Below are 23804 nucleotides of genomic sequence, written 5' to 3'. Positions count from 1 at the left end.
GACTCTGCCCTTCCAGCTGGGAATTTCTGGTTAAAGGCTTATAGTGCCTGCATATCTAAACTGCTTCTTACTGAAATTGGTACACCTTGTTTGCTGTAGCATAGACTCGATCCAGGCATGCTGAATCTAGCTTTGTTTGTATAACCTGAGCACTAATCCAGGCATTCTTTAAAGTATTCAACTGTATTTATTACTGCTTGGTAGTAACTTGATTAAAGTGTAGCTATCATTCTAAGTCTTTTGGATTAAGCACTTGGGCTTCACGCCAGTTGTTTTACATTAAGAAGGTTTGTGGTCTGCACTGTAGTGGCAGAACAGGTAGCTTACATCCTTCTAAGTTATGAACTGCTGACTGAGGGCTCAGTGCCTGTTATTCTAAAAGTTTATTAGTTCTGGTTTAAGCACTTGGGCTTCAGGCCAGTTATTTTACATTAAGAAGGTTCGTGGTCTGCACTCTTGTGGGAGGAGAGGCTGGACTCTGCCCTTCTGAGCTGGGAATTTCTGGTTAAAGGCTTAGTGCCTGCATATTTGAATGGTTTCTTACTGAAATTGGTACACCTTGTTTGCTGAAGCATAGACTAGATCCAGGCCTACTGAATCTAGCTTTATTTGTATACTGCTCATTTGTTTGCTTGTTATTTCCCTGAAACACTAATTCCACCTAAAACGTGGCTTTTCAGCACTTCTGTGGATCCCTAGTGATATCTGCATTGCTTACTGTACTTATTTCCTTGTTTCACTTGAAAGAAAGTTACTGTTTGTCGTTTTTGCATTTAAGTTACCTGTAACACATAGCATTTAAGTTACCTGGCACTTGCTCACTAAAGCAATTATATAAGTCAGCACTAAAATATTAAAAGCACTACACCCTCACAAACTCCCCTCAAGTACCTCGTCCCCCATTGGCCCTTTTTTTTCAATTATAAAGGAATTCCCAATACTATTCTAGCATGTCCAAAGGTCAGTTGTTAATCTCCTCTCCGGTCCAGCTGGTGAATCTGGGAATCTTGAGGCAATGTTACAACTGCCTCATGTACACAGACAACCCTCTCGTCCTCCCAACAAATTCCAACACATGTGAGAGATGCAACCATATAGCCATACTGGAGGCTAAGCTCTCTCAACTCAGTACTGGCAAAACCAGTCAGGAGGAGAAGGAAACCACACTCACTACAATTCCAGTCTCACATAGACCTACCATGACAGCAAACCACACACAAAAACATACTCGGAGGCTCTAAATAAAAATTTGCCTAAGCAGCAGAGACCTCCAAAGCAGACACCCAAGCAACCGCTACCCCAAAACAAAACACGTGCAACACATAGCTCACAAAGCCAGTGTGCCGAAAAGTCACAGCCCTTAAGGCTAAACAACACACCTGATACACCTGTAATAGGTGACTATCATCAGGCACACTGATGTCCTGCTCACCAGGCTAAACAAGGAGAAGGTCACAGTGAGCTGCCTGTCGGGCGCTAGGATCCGCCACATAACACAAGCACTCAGGTCACTCCAAGGCAAGTACAAATATGACTCAGTCATTGTCCATGCTGGTGTGAATGACCTGAGACGTACCTCCCTGGACTACATGAAAAGAGACATACAGGAGCTCTCTGAGCATGTAGCCCAAGCCGGTATGACCCTGACCTTGAGTAGCATCTTACCCTCACCAAGAATGATGCCACAATATGAAGACAAGATGATCAATTTCAACAATTGGCTTAAGTATTGGTGTCATTCAAAGGGGATCCAATGCCTGTCAGCCTGGGATGACATGCTCGATAAGCCACGATGCTTCGCTAGGGAAGGCTTGCACCTGTCACCCCTGGGCTTTCGGATATTGGCAAAGGCTCTTGCTACCCCCATAGTGCCTTTTTTAGGCAAGGCTCAAAAGACAAACCCACCTCCATAAGAAACTAAGAGTAATGCTACTCAATGCCAGAAGTCTAAACCTCAAGATGCACGCACTCGAAACTCTCCTTAGCATGGAGAACATCGATATCTGTGCAGTAACAGAAACCTGGTTCAAGGCTCCCGAGAGCACCCCAGCGCTACCAGTTTATACCTCATACCATGCTTTTCGGCCCCAAAACTTGGACCGTACCACAAAAGGAGGGGGAGTATCAATATTTGTCAAAGATACCCACACCTCCAGGTTGGTGGCACAGCACGAAGCATCAGGGACTATCCATGTGCAACTAACAGTGGGTAAAACTGCCTTCCAGTTTATAGCCTGCTACAGACCACCCTCCCAAACCCAGGAACTCCACTCGGCCTTCCTGAGAACACTGGAAAATATGAAGGTCTCTCCAAACACCATTATATTGGGCGACTTCAACTACCCAAACATAGACTGGGAGCATTACTCTAGCTCCAACACCCTAGCCCAAAGGTTCCTACAATTTATAAACTCAAATGCTATGGAACAACTTGTTACCACTCCCACAAGAGGAGAAAACATACTGGACCTGATCATCATCAACATGGGGACTCTATGCTCCAGACCAGAAGTGTATCCCTCACTGGTAAGATCAGACCATAAACTAATCTCACTGGATATTCACATCCCGACTCCACCCCCTGCCCTGAAACTCACAGTGAAAAACTTCTCTAAAGCAAATTTCACACTCCTCAAAACCGAGGTGGAATCTTTCAAAGCCCCCAGGCCTGTGGAAAATACGGCCCAGACCGCAGAATCCTTTATAAACGCATTCTATGAACACCTTCAGGAATGCATGGATCATGCAATCCCAAATAAAACCAAGACCCAATCCTCCAAAGGCAGGCGTCCTGTCTGGTGGACCCCAGCCATAAACAAACTATACAATAAAAGGAGGAAGCTACTACATGATGGAGCAAAATCCCAAAAAGGGAAGGCATCTCTGATCAGTATTAGCAAAAAACTACGGGCACTCATAAAATCATCTAAGGCCAGCTTCGAGAGAAAAATTGCACAGGACACTAAGGATAATCACAAGGCTTTCTTTAGTTATGTTAGGAACCTGGGTGGGAATTCCCAAATATGCTCAGAATTAGTCCAAAATGACAAAAAATACACCGAACCCACAGACATTGCCAACATCCTAGCTGACAGGTTCAGCGCAAACTTCTCCCCCCCTCCCCACCAAAAGGGCAAATATTTATCCCAGCATAGTGCTGCCCCCCTGACATCTCAGATGCTCAGGAAAGAGCTGCCCTCTCCAAAGCAAAAAACACAGCATCAATGGGACCAGACAGTGTCCCGGGCTGCATCCTACATGAACTCAAAGAAGAGCTAAACCCAAACATAAAACTACTGTTCAATCTCAGCCTTACTACAGGATATGTACCCAAAGAGTGGCGTACAGCAACAGTGGTCCCTCTCCACAAAGGTGGTGCCTCAACGGATCCTGGAAACTATCGACCCATAAGCCTGACTAGCTTGGTCTGCAAAGCTATGGAAAGGATCATCATGGACCTTATAAATAAAGATATTGGGGACCTACAGACACTGGATCCTACCCAGTTCGATTTCGTTAAGGGCAGATCCTGCCTCTTAAACCTGGTTGATTTCTTTGAAACCGTCACCAAGGCCATTAATGAGGGGAAGGTGGTCCACACAGCCTACCTGGACCTCGCAAAAGCCTTCGATACAATACCCCACTCGGGCATTATAGATAAGCTCACCAGTTTAAATATAAACCCCTATGTCACTAGATGGGTTGCAAACTGGCTCAAGGACAGAACCCACATGGTTAGAATTGCTGGAGCCATGTCAGACTCCAAACCAGTTACAAGTGGCGTCCCACAAGGCTCAGTCCTGGGACCTCTCTTGTTCGGTATATATTTCTCAGAGGTATAGGCCAACACGGAAGGACTGTGGCTGACCAAGTTCGCAGATGACTGCAAACTGGGCGCCATAATTGACTCTCCAGCTGACACAAGCATCGTCCAAAAGGGCCTCATAGAAACAGACAACAGATGCCAGAGCCATGGCCTCAAGCTAAACGCCAAAAAGTGTATAGTCATCCCCTTTGGCAAAAACAAAGTGCCCACAAATTACCACATAGGTGGTAATCCATTAAGTACAGAAGAAGTAATTAGGGACCTGGGGACCCAAGTTGATAGCAATCTCTCATTTGACAACCACGTGGCCAAAGTGGTTAGAAAAACATTTTATATAGCCCACCTAATCATGAAGGGATTCACATCTAGATCAGGGGAGGTCATCTTGCCTCTTTACTCATCCTTCATCAGGCCCATAATTGAGTACAATGCCCCTCTTGGGATGTACCTTACCAGACACCTGCAGCAACTGGAAAGACCCCAAAAGTACCTCACCAAGAGGATCACAGGGCACAAACAGATGCCATATGCTGCCCGGTTAAAGAAACTCCAGCTCTACTCAGTGGCATACTGCCTGCTCAGAGGCAATCTGTGCCTGACGTATAAAGCCATGTCCAACCCGGAATTAATGGACATGCTGCACCTCAGAAAATCCAAATCCCATCGAGCTATGCGCTCGAGAGACTTGAACCTCAGCACTGAAATAAATAGGACATGCTGGTGGAACAGATTCATAACCCAGAGGCTCCCTTCACTCTGGAATAAAATCCCAGTCCAGGTTAAAATCCCAGTCCAGGTTAGGCAGAGTCCCTCATTGACTCTCTTCAAGAGGAATCTTGATGAGTGGATGGGAGATCGTAGGTTTACCTCGGGTATCACTTCTGTGTCACTGTTAGACAGAGGCACAGTATACTAACCTCGAAAAAGGGCATAGCAAAATTAATTTAAAATGGGTGGCGAAAGCCAAACACACTCTGGCTAGGCTTATAAATGCCCTAGGGCAGATAGCCTAGTATGAAACTATGAACCTATAAAGCACACCTCCAAATTCATTAACAGCCTGAAAAGTTATGTTTATTAAAAACAAGCAACTGGCTGCCAGTGCTTTTACATTGGTACACTGCGTACATAGCCACAATAAAGCATTTTCCAACACAGAACACTATTACCTACTTGAAAAGTGTAGTACAGCTTGGGGCGGTACTGCAAACATAACAATGGGCTAAACAAAAGGAAGGCATGCAGAAAATAGCAAAGGCTAATATTCTCACAATGATAGAAATTAAGAGACAAGTGGAATTAAGAGACAAGTGCACTTGCCACAGAAAGTACATGGATTTAAAATGAGTTGATGTCATCCAAGCACGATCAAGTGACTTGTGCAGGGTAACATATGAGACTAGCATTTGTTAAATCAAAAATATCTATGCTGTCTAGAGGGGCAGAAGGAAGAAAAAGTATCCTAAGAACATGGATATGCATACATGTTAAGCATACCAAAGCAGTAGCCGCAGTGGCAGGACAGGTCAGAGTTTTAAGCCTGTGTAGCTGATGAACAGGGATCTAAGGCTGCACAAAGCCCAGAGGAAGGGTGCAAGGGTTATGTGAGTGATGAATGGGAAGGATTAGGAATAGCAGTTGGAGGGGATCGGCTTGTTCTTACTTAAGATTGAGAGATTCAGGAAAAGATGCAGGATAAAACTGCATTAAATGGTGTGTGGAAAAAGCCAAGGGGTGCAACACAGATGAAGGATCACCACATGCAATACGACAGTGGCTGTCTAACCTGAACCTGTCCAGGGCTGAAGACACTTCCCTCTCAACCTTTTAGTGCAAGTACTCTGGACAAGACCAAACATAAGGGGGGGGGGGCAAAGGCTCAAAAATCAGCAACAAATTTTAAATGTTGATCTTATAAAAAGTAAAAAAAAAATGATATGAAGTCTGAAATTCAAATGTTTGGCATTATACAGTGGCTTCTGTGATTTGCCAGAAACTCACCCATAAAATTTTATTAGGAACAGATCAAAAATATGAAAAGAAAAAAGTCTGGACAGTCTGTGAAATTCTTAACAGAGAGATGTAACTGTAACAACTACCTCAGTGGGTGGTGGGTGCAACTACCCATGGTTGTTCAAAGGAAGCACAGGATAGGCACCCCAGAGCAAGAGAATTTAGCATATTAAAGACAGAAGCCCCAAAAGAGATCACAGTACTTAAGTCTGCTGCTACACTGTTTCACTATGTTCCTGTTCTGCTCAGTACTTGCGTCTGCTGCTACACTGTTTCACTATGTTCCTGTTCTGCTCAGTACTTGCGTCTGCTGCTACACTGTTTCACTATGTTCCTGTTCTGCTCAGTACTTGCGTCTGCTGCTACACTGTTTCACTATGTTCCTGTTCTGCTCAGTACTTGCGTCTGCTGCTACACTGTTTCACTATGTTCCTGTTCTGCTCAGTACTTGCGTCTGCTGCTACACGGTTTCACTATTTTCCTGTTCTGCTCAGTACTTACGTCTGCTGCTCTGCTACACTGTTACTATGTTCCTGTTCTGCTCAGTACTTACGTCTGCTGCTACACTGTTTCACTATGTTCCTGTTCTGCTCAGTACTTACGTCTGCTGCTACACTGTTTCACTATGTTCCTGTTCTGCTCAGTACTTGCATCTGTTGCTACACTGTTTCATTATGTTCCTGTTCTGCTCAGTACTTACGTCTGCTGCTACACTGTTTCACTATGTTCCTGTTCTGCTCAGTACTTACGTCTGCTGCTACACTGTTTCACTATGTTCCTGTTCTGCTCAGTACTTACGTCTGCTGCTCTGCTACACTGTTACTATGTTCCTGTTCTGCTCAGTACTTACGTCTGCTGCTACACTGTTTCACTATGTTCCTGTTCTGCTCAGTACTTGCGTCTGCTGCTACACTGTTTCACTATGTTCCTGTTCTGCTCAGTACTTACGTCTGCTGCTCTGCTACACTGTTACTATGTTCCTGTTCTGCTCAGTACTTACGTCTGCTGCTACACTGTTTCACTATGTTCCTGTTCTGCTCAGTACTTACGTCTGCTGCTACACTGTTTCACTATGTTCCTGTTCTGCTCAGTACTTACGTTGCTGCTACACTGTTTCACTATGTTCCTGTTCTGCTCAGTACTTACATCTGCTGCTACACTGTTTCACTATGTTCCTGTTCTGCTCAGTACTTACGTCTGCTGCTACACTGTTTCACTATGTTCCTGTTCTGCTCAGTACTTACGTCTGCTGCTATACTGTTTCACTATGTTCCTGTTCTGCTCAGTACTTGCATCTGTTGCTACACTGTTACTATGTTCCTGTTCTGCTCAGTACTTACGTCTGCTGCTCTGCTACACTGTTACTATGTTCCTGTTCTGCTCAGTACTTGTCTGCTGCTACACTGTCACTATGTTCCTGTTCTGCTCAGTACTTATGTCTGCTGATGCACTGTTTCATTATGTTCCTGTTCTGCTCAGTACTTACGTCTGCTGCTACACTGTTTCACTATGTTCCTGTTCTGCTCAGTACTTACGTCTGCTGCTACACTGTTTCACTATGTTCCTGTTCTGCTCAGTACTTACGTCTGCTGCTACACTGTTTCACTATGTTCCTGTTCTGCTCAGTACTTACGTCTGCTGCTACACTGTTTCACTATGTTCCTGTTCTGCTCAGTACTTACGTCTGCTGCTACACTGTTTCACTATGTTCCTGTTCTGCTCAGTACTTATGTCTGCTGCTACACTGTTTCACTATGTTCCTGTTCTGCTCAGTACTTATGTCTGCTGCTACACTGTTTCATTATGTTCCTGTTCCACTCAGTTTGCACCATTCCAGTCTTGTCACCAGCACATTAGGACAGAGACAGCCTACCAGATGCTTCTTTTCAGAACAATAATGGTAAACAGCAGCAATACCAATAATTTATTATTTACTTATTTGTCTTGGTTTACTGGGAAAGTCCAACTGGGTAATATCCATTTTCAGTGGAGGCGCAGGGAGAAAAGCTCCATTTCTTTACATTGCATTATACTTGGTTGCAGTTGAGCACAGATTAGGGACATTTCTAGTTAACAAATCAAATTAAGTGAAACATTTATACCACTGTAGAAAGCATCAACTCAGATCTGTTCTAGACAGTTTGCAAATTAAACAGCAAAATAACAGTGTTGTTCATTATTAACAGCTCTGTTCATTATTTTTAGGACTAGTAGCTTCTTTTATGGAAAACAAAAATATCAACAGACCTGACCGTACTTCCTTTCTGTACATTACCTATGCTAAGAATGATAAAGGAATGACCGGATGATAACTCAAGGATGCCCAAAAACTCAGCATCACACAAATATACAAACTAAGTATGTTCTTGTGTACTTATTTGTACACCTTTAGGCAACTGCACTGTACAGATTCTGTTCTTGAGGCAGTAATTCATGACCACCAGAATATGGCTGAGAAAAGTCTTTAGTAAAGGAAACAGACGGTCCCTTCGGGCTGATCCAGTGGATGAGCAATTTCCCATTGAAGAAGGAAAATGAGCAGTTAGTTTTGCATTCTCAGTGTGATGACACAATTGTCATATAGGACATGAAAAACTATTTTTTCCCCAAGAAAGCACTTCTTACATTTGAAAGCATATTCCAGAACTCCCACAAGGACTGGAAGACTTCTTTCACAGAAGTCAAGATCACAAAAATAAAAAGTCAAGCATAGCAAGTTTAAGAAATCTATCAACAGTCATAACTTACTGCCTTACCACAGGCAGAAAGAACTATGGATGCCTACAAAAATGACAGATTACATCATAAACCCTCCCAGTTCAAGTGAGCACCTGTAGGGAGAAAGGGGAGCTATGACTAACTATTTCTTGCAAATACCTACCACTTCAGGAAAATGCAAATGTTAAAGTGTGGCCAGGTTCATTATTCCTGCATTCAATTTATATAGTGCTTTCTTGGGATCATAAAGGGCATCCAACGGACTGTCTTACTTCTTTACTATAACACTAAAATACATGCCTCTCAGCTGTTCATGTTTTTGCCTCATATTTTTAGTCTATTCCTCATAACATTTGTGTTTTTCTACCAAGTTAAGAACACAGTCACTGAACAGTGATGGACTTTTGAGTTTCAGACTTCATATCCTTCAGAAAAAAATGTATGTCAACCCAAAATCTGTTATCTCGGCAAGTTTTTAAATTTAAAAAAAGCAGTATTTAAAATCTATCCTTATTTTTGGGCCTTTGTCCCCATGATTATTATTGGCTTTGCCCAGATTTCTTACATTAAGAGGTCGAGAGGTATGCTAAAATACTGCAGGCGCTTTACACTTTGTCGTAATAACGTACAGTCCCCAGTAATGCTGACTGAATCATCCATTTATGACTCTCACAGTTTGCCCACAATTGGAGTCTGCTTGCCCGCAATCAGCCCAAAGCCCAATTGTACTCTTCTGTGCCCTAATCGCATGACTCTCTAGCAGTCAAGTCATGTGCTCAAGTTAACAAGTTCATATCATAACCTCATAACCCCCCCTGACCTTCCTGTTCCCGTGACAGTAATGTAAAGCTCAGTGATAAAAAGAACTAGTCTTAGTTGCCATTATGAAATGCTCAAAATGTACTACTATTAATGAAGCCGGAAAATGTGATACAAGGGTTCCCCCAACTGTAGCCAAGATATTTCTTTTCACTTTGTAATAAAGGAAAATTAACATGCAACATCTTTAAATAACTACAAATCTGGAGAGAAACACTGGGAATTGTAGCCCTTTTACTTCTGCAGCCTCGCACTTTAAATGCGCGCAGGAATACACATAACTTGCGTGGCACTATTTTGTGTGGTATTTTGTAACAAGTATAGTTCAGCTACTTAATAATGTTACTTCTCTAGGATGTGGAAGGGTTGGGGGGGTCTTATCTTGAGTTGTAACATTTTACACTATCCTTAACAGTGGTGAAAACAATGTTAACAATTAACAATTGACAACCCCATTGTTAATACATACATACACGAGGACTAGCTATGCCACCATGTACATTGTAGCTCTAGGTGATCTGGTCACGTTGACCATTTATGTGATACCATGACGCAATGTAAAAATGGGAAAAGGACAATATCACCACTATATGTATCCATCCAGGTACCATTAGCAATAAAGTTTTAATTACTTTTATTGATTTATATAAACAAATAAATAAAAATAAACACGGTTACCAAGTACTATTGGAGTGGACCTCTGACAAAGGAAAACACAAAATATTAAAATACCTGCAGAGGTTAACATAGTTAAAAAAAGTGATGCACACATTGTTTGCCTTGTGTGCTTTTGTAGATGACAGACATCTTGCCTTCACAGATTGTAGTTGCAGTGCCTTACAAATAACTTCATTGTAAGTGCTGGCTAGAGTTATTATTATGGAATTTAAACAACCTGTGCAGCGAGAGTTATGCCTATCTGGTTTCTATAACTAAACAAATAAAAGTTTGCTCCACTGCAGATATTTGGAATAAAAGTTCTATTTTTAAAGCAGACACTTTCATCACAGAATCACCTGCCATAACGATTTAGGAATACATTTCTGCAACACGTGTCATTATATTTAAACTGAGGAAAAATCACTACTTTTCAAAAATATTTCCATGTTATTTACGTTGACCCCCCCCCCCCTCCTCGCAAAGATTATGCCAGTCCTGCCTATTATTCATTAGTTGACAGTATAGCAACCAGTTAGCAATCCCTGGCCAGACTGTTTGGCACAGCAAACCAGGGGTACACATAGCAGCATGTCCAAGGACATTGTTAAAATGGTTTCTAGACGGTATGTAAATCAAACAGATTTTTTCTCATAGTGATAGTGCACGGACATAACAGATCAGATTCTGACAGCTCATCTGTGTCCGTCTCCAGACATCAGGAAGACCGATCCTTCTTTAGCTGAATTATTTTTCACCAGCATTTGATTCAGATGGCACACAGCCAAATAAATGGAGGAATTGTGAAAAAAATAATTCAGCTGAAGATTATGCTAAATTGTGTGGGTTGGAATCAGAGACAGAGCAACAACGTTAAGGATGCCAGACACTTCAGCCTCACCTCACTGAATGGGGACATGGACCAAATCCCTGAGAACCGCACTCCGCACCATGAATATGAACATGGGAAGGATACATGAGAATGCAGTAATACTGCTTGTGCTTAGCCATATGGATGTTAAGTTGGAGGAGGTGGGACTGCTGAAGTTATGACATTGGTCACAGGGCCTTCGTTGTGACCTTCGATACTTTCACATTTAAGGGTAACAGTCATAATTTGACATGAATGGGATACAGATTATGAGGACTTCATCACTTACTCTGCTCTTGTCATTGCTTTGATATATAGTAATGATTCATGGCTTTGATATACAGCAATGATTCATAAAAGCTAGGGCCTGGGGTGGGCATGTTCTCATAGGCCACACTAGTATCCACCTAAGCTACTAAAAGCATTAGCAGACTGGAAAGGAAGACATCAGGTCATAATATGGGAATCCGTCATCTATGGCTTCCCACTGCATTTCCATCTCTAGCCTGCCAACCGTGGCCTTAGCTGGGTAGAGAGGAGGATAACACTGGTGTGAGGCAGTGCCATCCCTACTGCCCTTCCCTTCTGTTAGGTGACACCGGGAGAAGGTTGGAGTTGAGAGAGACAGAGTGCGTGATGTGAGAGAGTGCGTGATGTGAGAGAGTGCGTGATGTGAGAGAGTTTGAGAGTGTGAGAGTGTGAGAGAGTGAGAGAGTGAGAGAGCGAGAGAGTACGAGTAAGAGCGCCCAGGAGCAGGACCAGCCTTTGGTCAACTGGTGCCCTAGGCAAAAGGTCTCCACAGTGGCCCCCTAACACAACCCTGTGCCCCCATCCAGATTACTGGAAAAGCACCCTGCTAGAGCAGTGCCTTAGGCAGCCACCTAGGTGGCCTATGTCCAAGGCCGGCTATGCTCAGGGGAGAGATGGATAGAGTGTGTGTGTGGAAGGGGTGGGGCAGAAAAGAGAGAGTGACTGTGCTGAGAGTGCTCCTGGGAGGGAAAGGGGCTTCCAGTCATCCCCTTCCTCAAATCTGCCAGTGCAGATTTTGCTATAATGCTGCCTGGGAAAGGGTGAAATGGAATGCAGTGAAAGTTAACAAATACACATTTAGTTTTTCGGAAAAGGCTAAGAGTTTTGACAGGGCACTACAAATTAAGACCAACTCCTCTCTTTCCTCCGTTACCCAAGGGTCAGTTCTTTACACCCTATTTTAGTTTTATATGCAGAGGACAATGCTCACATATTGAACTGCCCCACCCCAAACACTAGAAACAGAAATGAATAATCTGAATTTATAGTAATCGAAGACCAACTATTAAATGCCAATAAAACTAACTCCATATCATATGGTTCACATGAAAAACTCTCCAAGGATTCTTGTATTTGACAAATATATTATTAATCCAAATCTGCCATCTGAAATTCTCTCAATCTTTCCATTGCCTAGGACTCTGATTAGAGCCCCATTTCGTAATAACTACAGCACCGATTAACACTAATCACCTGCGGTAAGAACATTTCTCACTTCCTAGCAGCAGAAAGCAGATTGGTTACAGAAAAAGCTTTACCAATAGCTTAGTTTGGAGATGGTCTTCCTCTTTTGCAAGGCAAAATTAAAATCTGAAGGTTCACCATGAGCTCTGCTAGAACACTGCCAACTGCTATCAAAAGCAAAATGGCTCCTGATAAAACAATGCCCACACTTGTGCTTTGGCTCCGTCTCATCTACAGATTCTTAATAAGGGAAACACTTTAATCACCTGCAAACAAGGCAGGTCAGTTATAACCTTCATTTTTGAAGCCCAATATTCCCTATTCCCTTCACTGTAAGGATCTGTACGTCTGTCAATAAGATAAACTAATGTGCAGGGTCTTCAGGAAAAAAACTAAGACACATCCAGGAAGACTGTTCTATTTAAGTGCAGTCAAAAAAAATACACTCTAGACATCCCATCACATTCAAGCGTTATGCCAGCTCATTACATTATTTATACTAAGTAGGATTCTCTGCTACATAACTAGATACCTCAATGTACCACTGTACATCCCTTTCTTTTCAAATACACACACCCACTCACTACCTACACAGCTGTAACAAATGCAGCATATTTACACAATTTGTAATTCCTTTATTTTAACTGCATCAACACCCCCAACCCCCCCCCCCGTTTTATTTCCTCCAAACTCCACGTTTCATTTACTGCACTTCAAAGATGTAGACGTTATATTTGTACTTTTAAAACATTCCTGTAAAGGTCATCAATTTCAATACTTTGTTTTTGTTTACTTAGCTGACTATGTACTCCCAGGGCAGGGTCTAAAAATGATCTGCTGGGTTCAGTACTCTATTCTAGTTATATTAAAAAAATGAAGACTCAAGGTGTGTACAATTCAGCAATGACAGATTGTTAAACCGAGCTGTATATTGCTTCAGTACATCAAGGGATAAAGAATTTGATAAAGATTGTCCATATGGTGCAAACATTGCCAGATCATTGGCATTATACCACATTTGCCTGATGGGTGAAGTAGACAACAACCTGATGTCATCTGTCCTTTCGGTGCATTTAACAGTCCACCATTTCTACATAGTTACTTAAATCCTGACATCTTCTGTGTCTGTCCTATGCCCTCTTTCATGCCGTTGTGAAGTCCTTCTCCCAATCCACAGGTTCACAAGCCTCTTCGTGAAGCAGCAGTCTTGCAGAGCTATGGAAAACTGGTGTCTAGAATTTGTTGCCTGAGCCTCCTCCTTCCAAGTTTGTCTTTTATGTTCAGGACAACCCCTTCACTTCTCTAGGACAGAAGCTTTTGCACTCGTATCAAGTGCTCCTTGGCCCTTCTGGAACCTAGTGAGAAAAGCATTAATTCTTCTAACCTCTGTTCATATCCTCACGCAGCTGTCTGGTTTCTTTCCTTAAGGCACCATCCAGCAGCCTGAATTTCTGCTCAACCTACAAAATCCACAATTGAACATTTACTTAGGAGGTGTCCTGGCAATGGTTCAGTACAACGGGAATGTTAATTCTACTTCTGTAATCTACCCACTGAGGACATTCCCAGCACCTTGTGGCTGCTGCCAGAGCATCTGTTCCTCATGGTCCAGTCTGGGTACATGCAAAGTCTTGGACCTTTTTTTTTTTTTTTTTTTTTTACTTTTTTCAACCATACACACACCCAGTCTGACACTGTACATAAGGGCTGCCATGGCCCATATTCAGTAATTCTGTATTTCTCTGCAATAAAACTGTTATACCCATCATTCACTGCTGCACTTACATTTGTCTCATTAACACTGAAGTTGCTCTGCTTCTTTACAGCTGCCTGACACACAACCACATCTGTGGTATTCATTTTTCCTATTCCTCACAGTGTCATGACTGCCTCAACCCTGTGTGTCCTACCACTAAACCACGTAATCCAGTTCCTTGGCTTGAGTCTGTGCACAACCCCAAAAGGTTTCCTATCAGCTGTCGGTGGTGAAATTCTGGTAGACTTTTACCGGTACTCCCAGAGTCAAGTTCCGAAAAACTGGATCAGGTTTATTTTGGCCATAGACCCAGATGCACTGTTGTCAAGGAGATAAAGTACAGTTTTGTACCTACCATAAATGTAGATGTTCGAAGATCCACATTGCTGCAGTCCTTACACTAGGGTAGTCCGCTGTCCTCGGTTGGCCCGAATCTCAAAGTATAAGGCTGACGTCAGTCAGGGCGCATTTGACTGACATCAGGACGTCAGGGTACAAATGCGCATGACCGACGTCATATCCTCAGTCTTTTCTTGCCCCAGATGTCAGAAGACCCTAAAAATAAGGGTCAAAACCAAAAGACAGCAAACAACCAACCAACCACCCTTGCACTAACTATATGTACAATACATACAATATACACAAAATGTACAACCCAACCCACACAACCACCTCTAACTACAGAGGGGAAGGAGGGAGGGTAAATTGGACTGCAGCAATGTGGATCTTCGAACATCTACATTTATGGTAGGCACAAAACTGTACTATGTTCTTCATCTCACATTGCTGCAGTCCTTACACTTGGGTAGAATCCCAAAGCAGAGGTAAGGGAGGATGGCTAACTACAAGGAAGCAGGAGCTGCCAAAATACTCTAAGTCCAGGGCTGGTTTTGCCACTGCTGTTTTGCAGGGCAAAGTGGCAGGTGATAATGCCTAGAGAAAGTATGCACAGAACTCCAAGTAGCTGCCTCCAAAATATCCTTGGTTGCCACTCCCCTCAAAAAAGCTGTTGAAGTGGCAGTCGCCCTAGTGGAATGAGGCCTAATCCCAGCTGGAATCTCCTTGCCATGATGGGAATAACAGAAAGCAATGCAAAACCCAATCCACTTAGAAATAGTTTGTTTTGACACAGGCTTGCCCTGAGAACTCAAAGCAAAAGAAACAAACAACTGCTGAGACTGCCTGAACCCTTTAGTTCTGTCCAAATAATAACGCAACTGCCTGTGAACATCTAAAGTGTGCAAAATCTTTTCCCCTTTATTTTGGGGATTTGCATAAAAAGTAGGCAAATGAATAGTTTGGTTTAAAGCCACACTAGAAACCACCCTAGGCATAAAGGAAGGATTAGTACGTAATGATACCCTATCCTTATGGAAAATCAAGAAAGGCTCAACCGCCATAAGGGCCTGTAATTCAGAAACCCTTCTTGCAGAAGTAATGGCCAACAAAAAAGCAGTCTTCCATGATAAATATTTCAACTCAGCCGTAGCTGCAGGCTCAAAAGGTTGTAGAGTGAGTTTCTCCAACACAAAATTGAGATCCCAAGCAGGAGTAGGAGCTCTTCGTGGGGGTCTTATATTCTTTGCCCCTCTAAGAAATTGCTTGAACAAAGGATGAGAAAACAATGGTGGGTCGCAATCATAGTGAGCTGAAATTGCTGCAGGATGAACTTTAATAGAAGAGAAAGACAAACCTTTGTCTAGTAACTCAGTAAGATATTGAAGAGCCACACACAAATTAGGCTCAGAAACATCAAAATCTTTTGCTGCACTCCAAAATAAAAATCTCTTCCATTTGTCTGCGTACACTTTCCTTGTACTAGGCCTTCTAGCTTCCAAAATAACATTCAAAACTTGCTGAGGAAGTGGAGGCCCACTATGGTTCAAAACAGAATATGCCAGGCTGTTAGGTGCAGAGAGTGAAGCTTGACATTTAGCAAATGGCTGTCCTCCTGTGACAACAGGTGTGGAATCAAGGCAAAGGCCATGGAGGCTTCCGTACCAGACTTCTCAGTAATGGGTACCAGTGCTGTCGAGGCCAATCCGGAGCTATCAAAATCATCCGTGGCTTGTCCTGTCTGACCTTTAGAAGTACCTTTGGGAGGAGAGGCAGAGGTGGAAAGGCATACACATGGAGATTGCTCCAATTGAAAGAAAGAGCATCCACTCTCCAAGCTGTGGGATGAAACCTTTTTGTGCAAAACTTTGGCAGCTGATGGTTTAGTGGAGAAGCGAACAGATCTATGTCTGGAGTTCCCCAGGACACTGTCAATTTCTGAAATACATGAGGATCCAATTTCCACTCGTGGGGATCCATAATTCGTCTGCTCAACACATCTGCTAAGGAGTTCTGTGCTCCTGGCAGAAACCTTGCCTGAAGATTGAGCTGTAAACTGAGAGCAGTCTCCCACAAAATCATTGCTTGCCTGCATAGAGGATAAGAATCGTTCCCCTTGCTTGTTGATGTACCACATGACAGTTGTGTTGTCTGTTAGAATCAACACCTGCCCTGGAAGAAGTAATTCCTTGAAAGCTATTAATGCAAACTGGACTGCTAACATCTCCTTCATGTTGATATGTAGATGTTGTAGTCTGACAGGCCACTTGTTTTGTATCCACTTTCCATTTAGATGAGCACCCCAAGCTTTGTCTGAGGCATCTGTCATTAAAATCTGACTCGCCTCTGGCCGGGTCACAGAGAGTCCCTTGTTTAGGTGACATTCCTGAGCCCACCACAAAAATTCCTTTTGAATGCAAGGTATTATTTGAATGACAGTGTCCAGATCCTGGCAGTGCTGTGTCCATACATTTGAGATACCATTGTAGCTTCCTCATATGCAGTTTGGCATTGGGAAGCACCAGAATACAAGATGCCATGAACCCTAAGGCTTGAAGGACTGTCCTTGCAGTCAGCCCGGACTGATGAGATAGTTGATGGAAGTAAAGGGATAGACTCTTTTGTTTGTCCGGGGTTAAAAAGGCCATCTGGGATGCTGTATTCAGTCTCACACCCAGAAAGCACATGTCTTGAGAGGGTACTAGACTGGACTTTATTTCATTCACAGAATACCCTAGGCATCTTAGCACTGCTATCACATATTCCAAATGATGAAGAAGCTCTTCCCTTCCTTGAGCCAGAATTAGGCATTCGTCCAAATAAGGATAGATCTGTATTCCTTTTAGTCTGAAGAAAGCTATCACTGGTGCCAGAACTTTCGTGAACACTCTGGGCGCAGTAGATAAGCCAAAGGGCAATGCAGAGAACTGATAGTGAGAAGTCCCAGCTCGAAAAGACAGATACTTTCTGCAACTTAGTCTGATAGGAACATGAAGGTAAGCCTCCTTGAGATCCAAAGTTACCATCCAATGATCTTTGCCCAGCAGAGGTAAAAGCTGCTGCAACGTCAACATTTTGAACTTGGGAATGTCCAGATAAGTGTTGAGGATAGATAAATCCAAAATTGGTCTCCACGTGTTCCCCTTCTTTGGTACTAGGAACAGGCGAGAATAAAATCCTAGGCCCACTTCTGGCAGAGGGACCGGCTGTATGGCCCCTAGTTGGAGCAACAGAGAAACCTGTTTGTGAGCCTCTATTCTTTGTTGAGGAGGAACGTCTGGCATGCCTTTGAAAGGAGGCAAGGTATGGAAATAAAACCTGTAGCCGTGGTGTATGATATCCAATACCCATCTGTCCTGGGTAATTAAACTCCAATTTTCTTTGAAAAGTGCCAACCTTCCTCCCAAAGGTGCTGCCAGACGAGCAGGCTCTGGCAGCTGAAAAGGTAGGTCATTGGGTCTGCTTACAAAAGGACTGACCCCTGCCCTCACCCGAAGCCTGTGCAGGAGAACTCCCTGTTCTAGGCCTGAAAGAGCCCTGAGCTCTGTCCTTACCACGTCTAGATCTATCCCTAGACTGGGAATCATAAGAAGGATACGTCCACCCTTTAGTAGGCCAATTTCTACTAAACTTTGGAGGTTGGACCTGCAAAAAATCTTTAACAGTCTGCATAGACTTAGCCTAGTCTTCCATTTTCTTTAAAACTGTCTCAACAGGAGGACCAAACAACACGTCAGATTGTAAAGGAGCATCTAAAATCCTTGTTTTAACATGTTCAGACAAATTCTGATCCCTCAGCCAAGCGTGCCTGCGAAGAACTGACCCAGTGGCAGCCACCCTAGACGAGGCCTGTACAGCATCAAAACCACATTGCAAAGAATGCTTACCCACTTGTTCAGAAACATGCACTAAATCTTGCAACTCTTTACAATCAATACCTACTGCCAGAGCATCAACCTTAGACTTCAATTGAGAAAGGAGATAGTTTTGGTATTTCAACATGTGAAACTGGCAATTCAGAGCCCTCATAGCAAGAGTGGAAGAAGTATAGACTTTCTTTCCCCATCTATCCAAGGCCCTAGCCTCCTTGTCTGCAGGAACCGGATTTTTAACAACAGAAGCTTTAACACCCTTAGGCCCCTGGCTAACAGTTTCTGGGTCTGCCCTAGGACTCTTAAAAAGATATTTATGAGCTTCAGGCACCCTGTAATACCTATCCGGCTTAACAGGAGCAGGAGGCAAAGAATCAGGATTAAGAGAAGCCTCTGTAAAAACATCTTCCACTACATCCAAAACAGGAGGTATAGCCAAAGGCCTATGCTGGGGTAAAAACAGAAATTCCCTAAGCCTTTTCCTGGAATCAGAGAAGTCCTGACCTTCCCACTTAAAATGCTCCCTCATAGAATGAAGAGTTTCTGAAAAAGAAAAATCCTCAGGAGGAGTAGCAGAAGGAGTAGAATCATCCACATCAGAATCAGAATAAGGAGAGTACTCCTGCAAGTCTTCAGTCGAAGACTCTGAAACATCTGAAGCCTGCTCAAAACCCCCCAGCTCAGGCTCCACCCTAGGTCTCTTATCAGGAGGGGGCATAGAACCCCTAATCAAAGTAATCAAATCTTCTGCCATTTTAAGCATATGCTTCTTGGGCACAGTACCTGAAGAGCTAGGGGTAACACCAACTGAAGCTAAACCTGGCCTGCCCCTGGGAGAAGACTTTGAAACAGAAGGAGAGGGCCTAGACACCTTAGGAAGGGAGGGGAGTATAGTAACCTGAGAAGCCCCCTCAGCCTGACATGTCTCCTGAGAGGCCACATCTTGCAACAATAAGGTCTCACCCTGGGAACACAAAGAAACCTCCGGTGGAGCGCCCGGCTCCACCGACACCTCTAAAGAACTGGCGTCCGGTACAGACGGTTCTTCTAGCCTAGGCTTAACTGCCTTGTCCTTGCGCTTCTTCGAAGAAGCGGGCGTCGGAGCATCCGACGGCATTTTATAGTTGCACCGCTTCCCAAAGACTAACCTTGCACAATCCAACCTTCTCTTTATAGTGCGTTTGTTAAATCTAGCACAAGAGCGACAACCAACAACGTCGTGCTCAGGCCCTAAGCAAGGAATACACAAAGTATGATAATCTCTATGCGGTATCTGTTTCCCACAAGAAATGCAATTATTGACTTTTTCTGACATCCGGTAAATGACTGAGGCAAGAAAAAACTAAAATATTCCCCAACGGGGTACTTAGCCAACTTTGAACTCGGTCTGAAACTTCTAAATCGAAAAATCTCAGAACGCCAACCAGCACTTGCAATGCTGCTTCTGCATCGGACCATGCGGCAAAAAAGACTGAGGATATGACGCCGGTCATGCGCATTTGTACCCTGACGTCCTGATGTCAGTCAAATGCGCCCTGACCGACGTCAGCCTTATACTTTGATATTCGGGCCGACTGAGGACAGCGGACTACCCTAGTGTAAGGACTGCAGCAATGTGAGATGAAGAACATCAGTAATCTAGAAAAACAAGTAGTCTTTCCTTCAGGTTTCTCTCTACAACGTTCTCCACCACTACAGTTACGCCAACTAACAGGGCTCCAAGTTTTAACTTCCCCCATACAAGATATCATATTTGCTATCTTTCTTTCCTCAGGCAATAGTACTACAGCCAGTGGTGTAATGAAAATCGGTCATCCAATTATACTGTCCAGATTCCTGTGGATTCTGGAAAGCAGCACATCTGTTCCTTGCACATTTTGTTTTCCCTTTAAGAAAGCCATTTTTTCTCTCCATCATCACTCCCATGCCCTGGTGTTTGTATGCTCTTTTAGTGTACTCTACTCCAAAGCACTGTGCATATGCATTTTCTAAAATTTTCCTTATTCATGTCTTTCATGGGTTCATAGATTAGAACTAGGCTAACTGCTTTTGCAGGCTATTTTCAGCCTAGCCAAATCACCCCATGTGAAAATCAAACCCTGCACCTTGTGCCTGCAAGGTAAACACCTTAACCATTATGCCAACTAGCCTTACAACAGGAAAGAAAATGCAATTTATATTCTTCATGCAAAGATAAAAATGCAACATTCTTGGGCCCTGCCCTAGAGATCCCAAACCAGTTATTACTCGTCACTATAAGTACTTCAGCACTCATTGCTACAGACAAAGTCTTGCCTGACCCACAGTCTGCTCTGATGTGAGCCCCCCCTGTGAAACATCCCAACGCATTACAGTATTAGTGATGTTACAGTATGTCGTGCGCCCAATCACCACCCAAGGCACATTTTCTGCACAAACGTGCTAGTCATTCTCAGCAGCTGTACCTTCTTTGCTATGTAAATATGTGGGCAAAATTAATACATAAATAAGCAGAGTTTTGTTTCACAGCTTGGAACAGTGCCTTGTTGTTAGCTGCTGCCCTTGGTACCAAGCCCTTCTTTAGTGTGGCTTCTCTGTTCATGTGCTTTTTTCCTCTCAGTCTTCCTGCTGGTTTCCCATCACAGGATTTGTACCAACCTGACATTTATTCAGTCTGACAACAACTGACTCCCTGGTGTGCAAAGACAAACACAAAGGCGCACTGGTTCATTATGCCAGACTCTGTAACCCTTTCCTCACTCAAATTAAATTTCCCACACTTGAAAAAGCCATCCTTCACATTCCCTTGTTCACATTACTACATTTTTCACTAGTTTGCCTTTTAACTCTACCTTACAGTTTAAAAAGAAGTAAGATGCCAAAGAGTGTGGTACTGAAAGAGGGCACATAATAAAAGCTACTTTTTTTCTTAAGTTCCCCTTAAAGTTAGGATAGTAGGGTTTCAGTAACACTGTACCAACTATCCCTAACTTATTATTAGAAGATATTGCCTGAGGCCTGTTTTAAACTCATGAGCGGAGACCTTCCTTAATAAAAGTCAGTTTTTCAACCTTGGCATCAATAGTGATGTAAACGGAGAGCTATGAAAAGAATCTGTCATGTAACTAACTCCAGTATTTAAGCTGCTTTCTACAAACATGAATTTGTGAAGTAGCTATTTACATATATCCAGACAGACACTATACTATCCATACCCCCAACACCACTAACTTACATTCCTCTCAACCTCTAAGTGCAAGAAATCTGGACAAAGCCAAAAATAATGGGGGGGGGTTAAAGGCAAAATCAGGGACAGATTTTACATATCACGCTTTTAAAATAAGAATGTTACTAGAACACATTTTGCATTACCATGCATTTTCTGAAGGATATGATGTCTGAAACTAAAACTTATGTCACTATTTAATGATTTCATTTCTCAATGATTTGCTAGAAATCCACAAATTTTATGAAGGACAGGCCAAATACAGGAGGTAAAATATGTACATTCAGAAAAACATCTGGACAGTTGCGAGATTATGTTAACTTTCCTTCTTGACACAAGCTCCCAGCAAACACATTAAAACAGAAGCTTAGCAATATGCAGTTTTCCCAAATTTTTAGGTGCACTTTTATTTACCGGTTATTCTAAAGCAAAAGATAAGGTTTTTAAGTCCCAGGTCACCTGACACATCATTAAATTGACACGCTTATATAGTTAGGTATTCCTGCAGTGATGTTCCTTTATTACATATTATAATATTGTATTATATTATGTTATATTATTATATGCGGTCAGAACAGTGGTTAGTGTTGTCACCTCACAGCAAGAGGTTCCCCAGTTTGATTCTCGGCTGGGGTGCCTTCTGTGCGGAGTCTGCATGTCCTCCCTGTGTTTGTGTGGGTTTCCTCTGAGTACTCCAGTTTCCACCAACATTCCAAAAACATGCATCTGGAGCATTTCTCCCTGGGCCTATACTGAAAATAGGCTCTGTCCTAGTCAGACTTTTCTGGTCAACAAATGTTAAAGTAAAACTTAAAATAAATAATAATGCTTCAGGTTGTCTGTTTCAATTCTGAAGACCATAAACTAGTGCAAATGATGAGATGGAAGGGGAATACATAAATAAATCAAAAGTTCTGAAATTTCTTAGTATTTCCCTTTCTCTGAGGTACTACAGTGATTATAACTGCACAAATTGGGGTGCAAAGCAGTCAGATCGCTTTAAAGCTGCAACACTGAGCTTCAAAATTCAGTTAGTTGTTTAAACTGTAGTCCAAGCTTTAAAATTCATTATTTGTTCAGACTGCAGTTATTCAAATGTTTTGACTATAAACATCATTTCAAACATACGTATTTGTCACCGTAACACCTGACTGTTTTCTGTTAGATAGCAGGACCTTTGGACTCGGACCTATACTAATGCAGACATCTATATTAGACAGTTTCCCCCCAGAATTTCACAACAGATTTGTGTGTAAAAGGTACAAGTGTGGAGCACTAAGAACAAAGAGAACTGGTCAGCAATGGTTCTGGAGAGGCTACCAGAGTCAACATTATGCTGGACCCTTGATGCCATGAAGTACAAAACCATGTGCTTCAGCACAATTAAAACAAAGACCTGACTATGACTGTTGTCAGCAACACAGTATCCAGATTTCCAGTTACCGCAGACAAGCATCACAAGTCAGCATCAACATGTTAATGCAACTACAAATATCAGTGTTAGAGTGACTGTGAGCATTACAAATTCCATGCCTGCCCAGTGATGTGAATAGACTCTCAGGATACAGAATGCATGGCGATGTTATTCTAACCTGCTTCAGCTGAAATGCTTCATTCGGGTCTACAAGCTTGAGTGGATTAAAGACACCAGAAAGCTTGAGACAGTGCTGGTGAACGCAGCCAGGATGCTTAGCAGGCAAAAGGATATTTGAGCAAGAAGAAAGGCTATGTATGGACGTGCACATCAGGGACACAGCTGACAATTATTATGAATAGACTGGAGGAAGATGAATTTGCTGCTGTCCAACAGAAAGGTTTTAAATTTAAAACAGAGCTATGGAGACACTTGTCACCGACAGCATTGTAGATTCATAGACAGGCTATTTGCCAAGAACCAGTCAGCCAGTCTCTTTAAACAGGCCTTCCATCTGCATGTTTGTGGGGCTTGGGACAGGCACACTACATAGCTACTGTATGGATTTAAAGTGCGACTCAGAAAAAGAGGGCATACAGAGAATGACAGAAATAACGACACAAAGTCTATAAAGTGAGCAGAGTCATGACAAAAATTACCAAGCTCTGCTTAATGATCAGTGTACAAAATGAATAACAAGTGCTGTTGGTGAAGTAATTAGACAGCCAACTGCCAGTCTCCGGTCTTTTCATTAGATTTGTTGATCTCTCTGCTCACTACACTCTCACTGTCTGTCTAAACCACTGTCATCATTGCTTTCTGT

General features: G+C 42.8%; 1 protein-coding gene across 2 annotated transcripts in view; it reads right to left on the bottom strand.

Moving 5' to 3' along the window:
- PEA15 (proliferation and apoptosis adaptor protein 15) overlaps positions 1-23804 on the bottom strand; it is a 495478-nt gene that overhangs the window by 217620 nt on the left and 254054 nt on the right. The gene's annotated exons all lie outside the window — the stretch shown is intronic.

Source organism: Protopterus annectens, chromosome 17.part0 (assembly GCF_019279795.1).
Source record: "Protopterus annectens isolate FY-2018-M chromosome 17.part0, PAN1.0, whole genome shotgun sequence".
NCBI lineage: Eukaryota > Metazoa > Chordata > Ceratodontiformes > Protopteridae > Protopterus > Protopterus annectens.
This window is presented reverse-complemented; position numbering and strand designations above follow the sequence as displayed.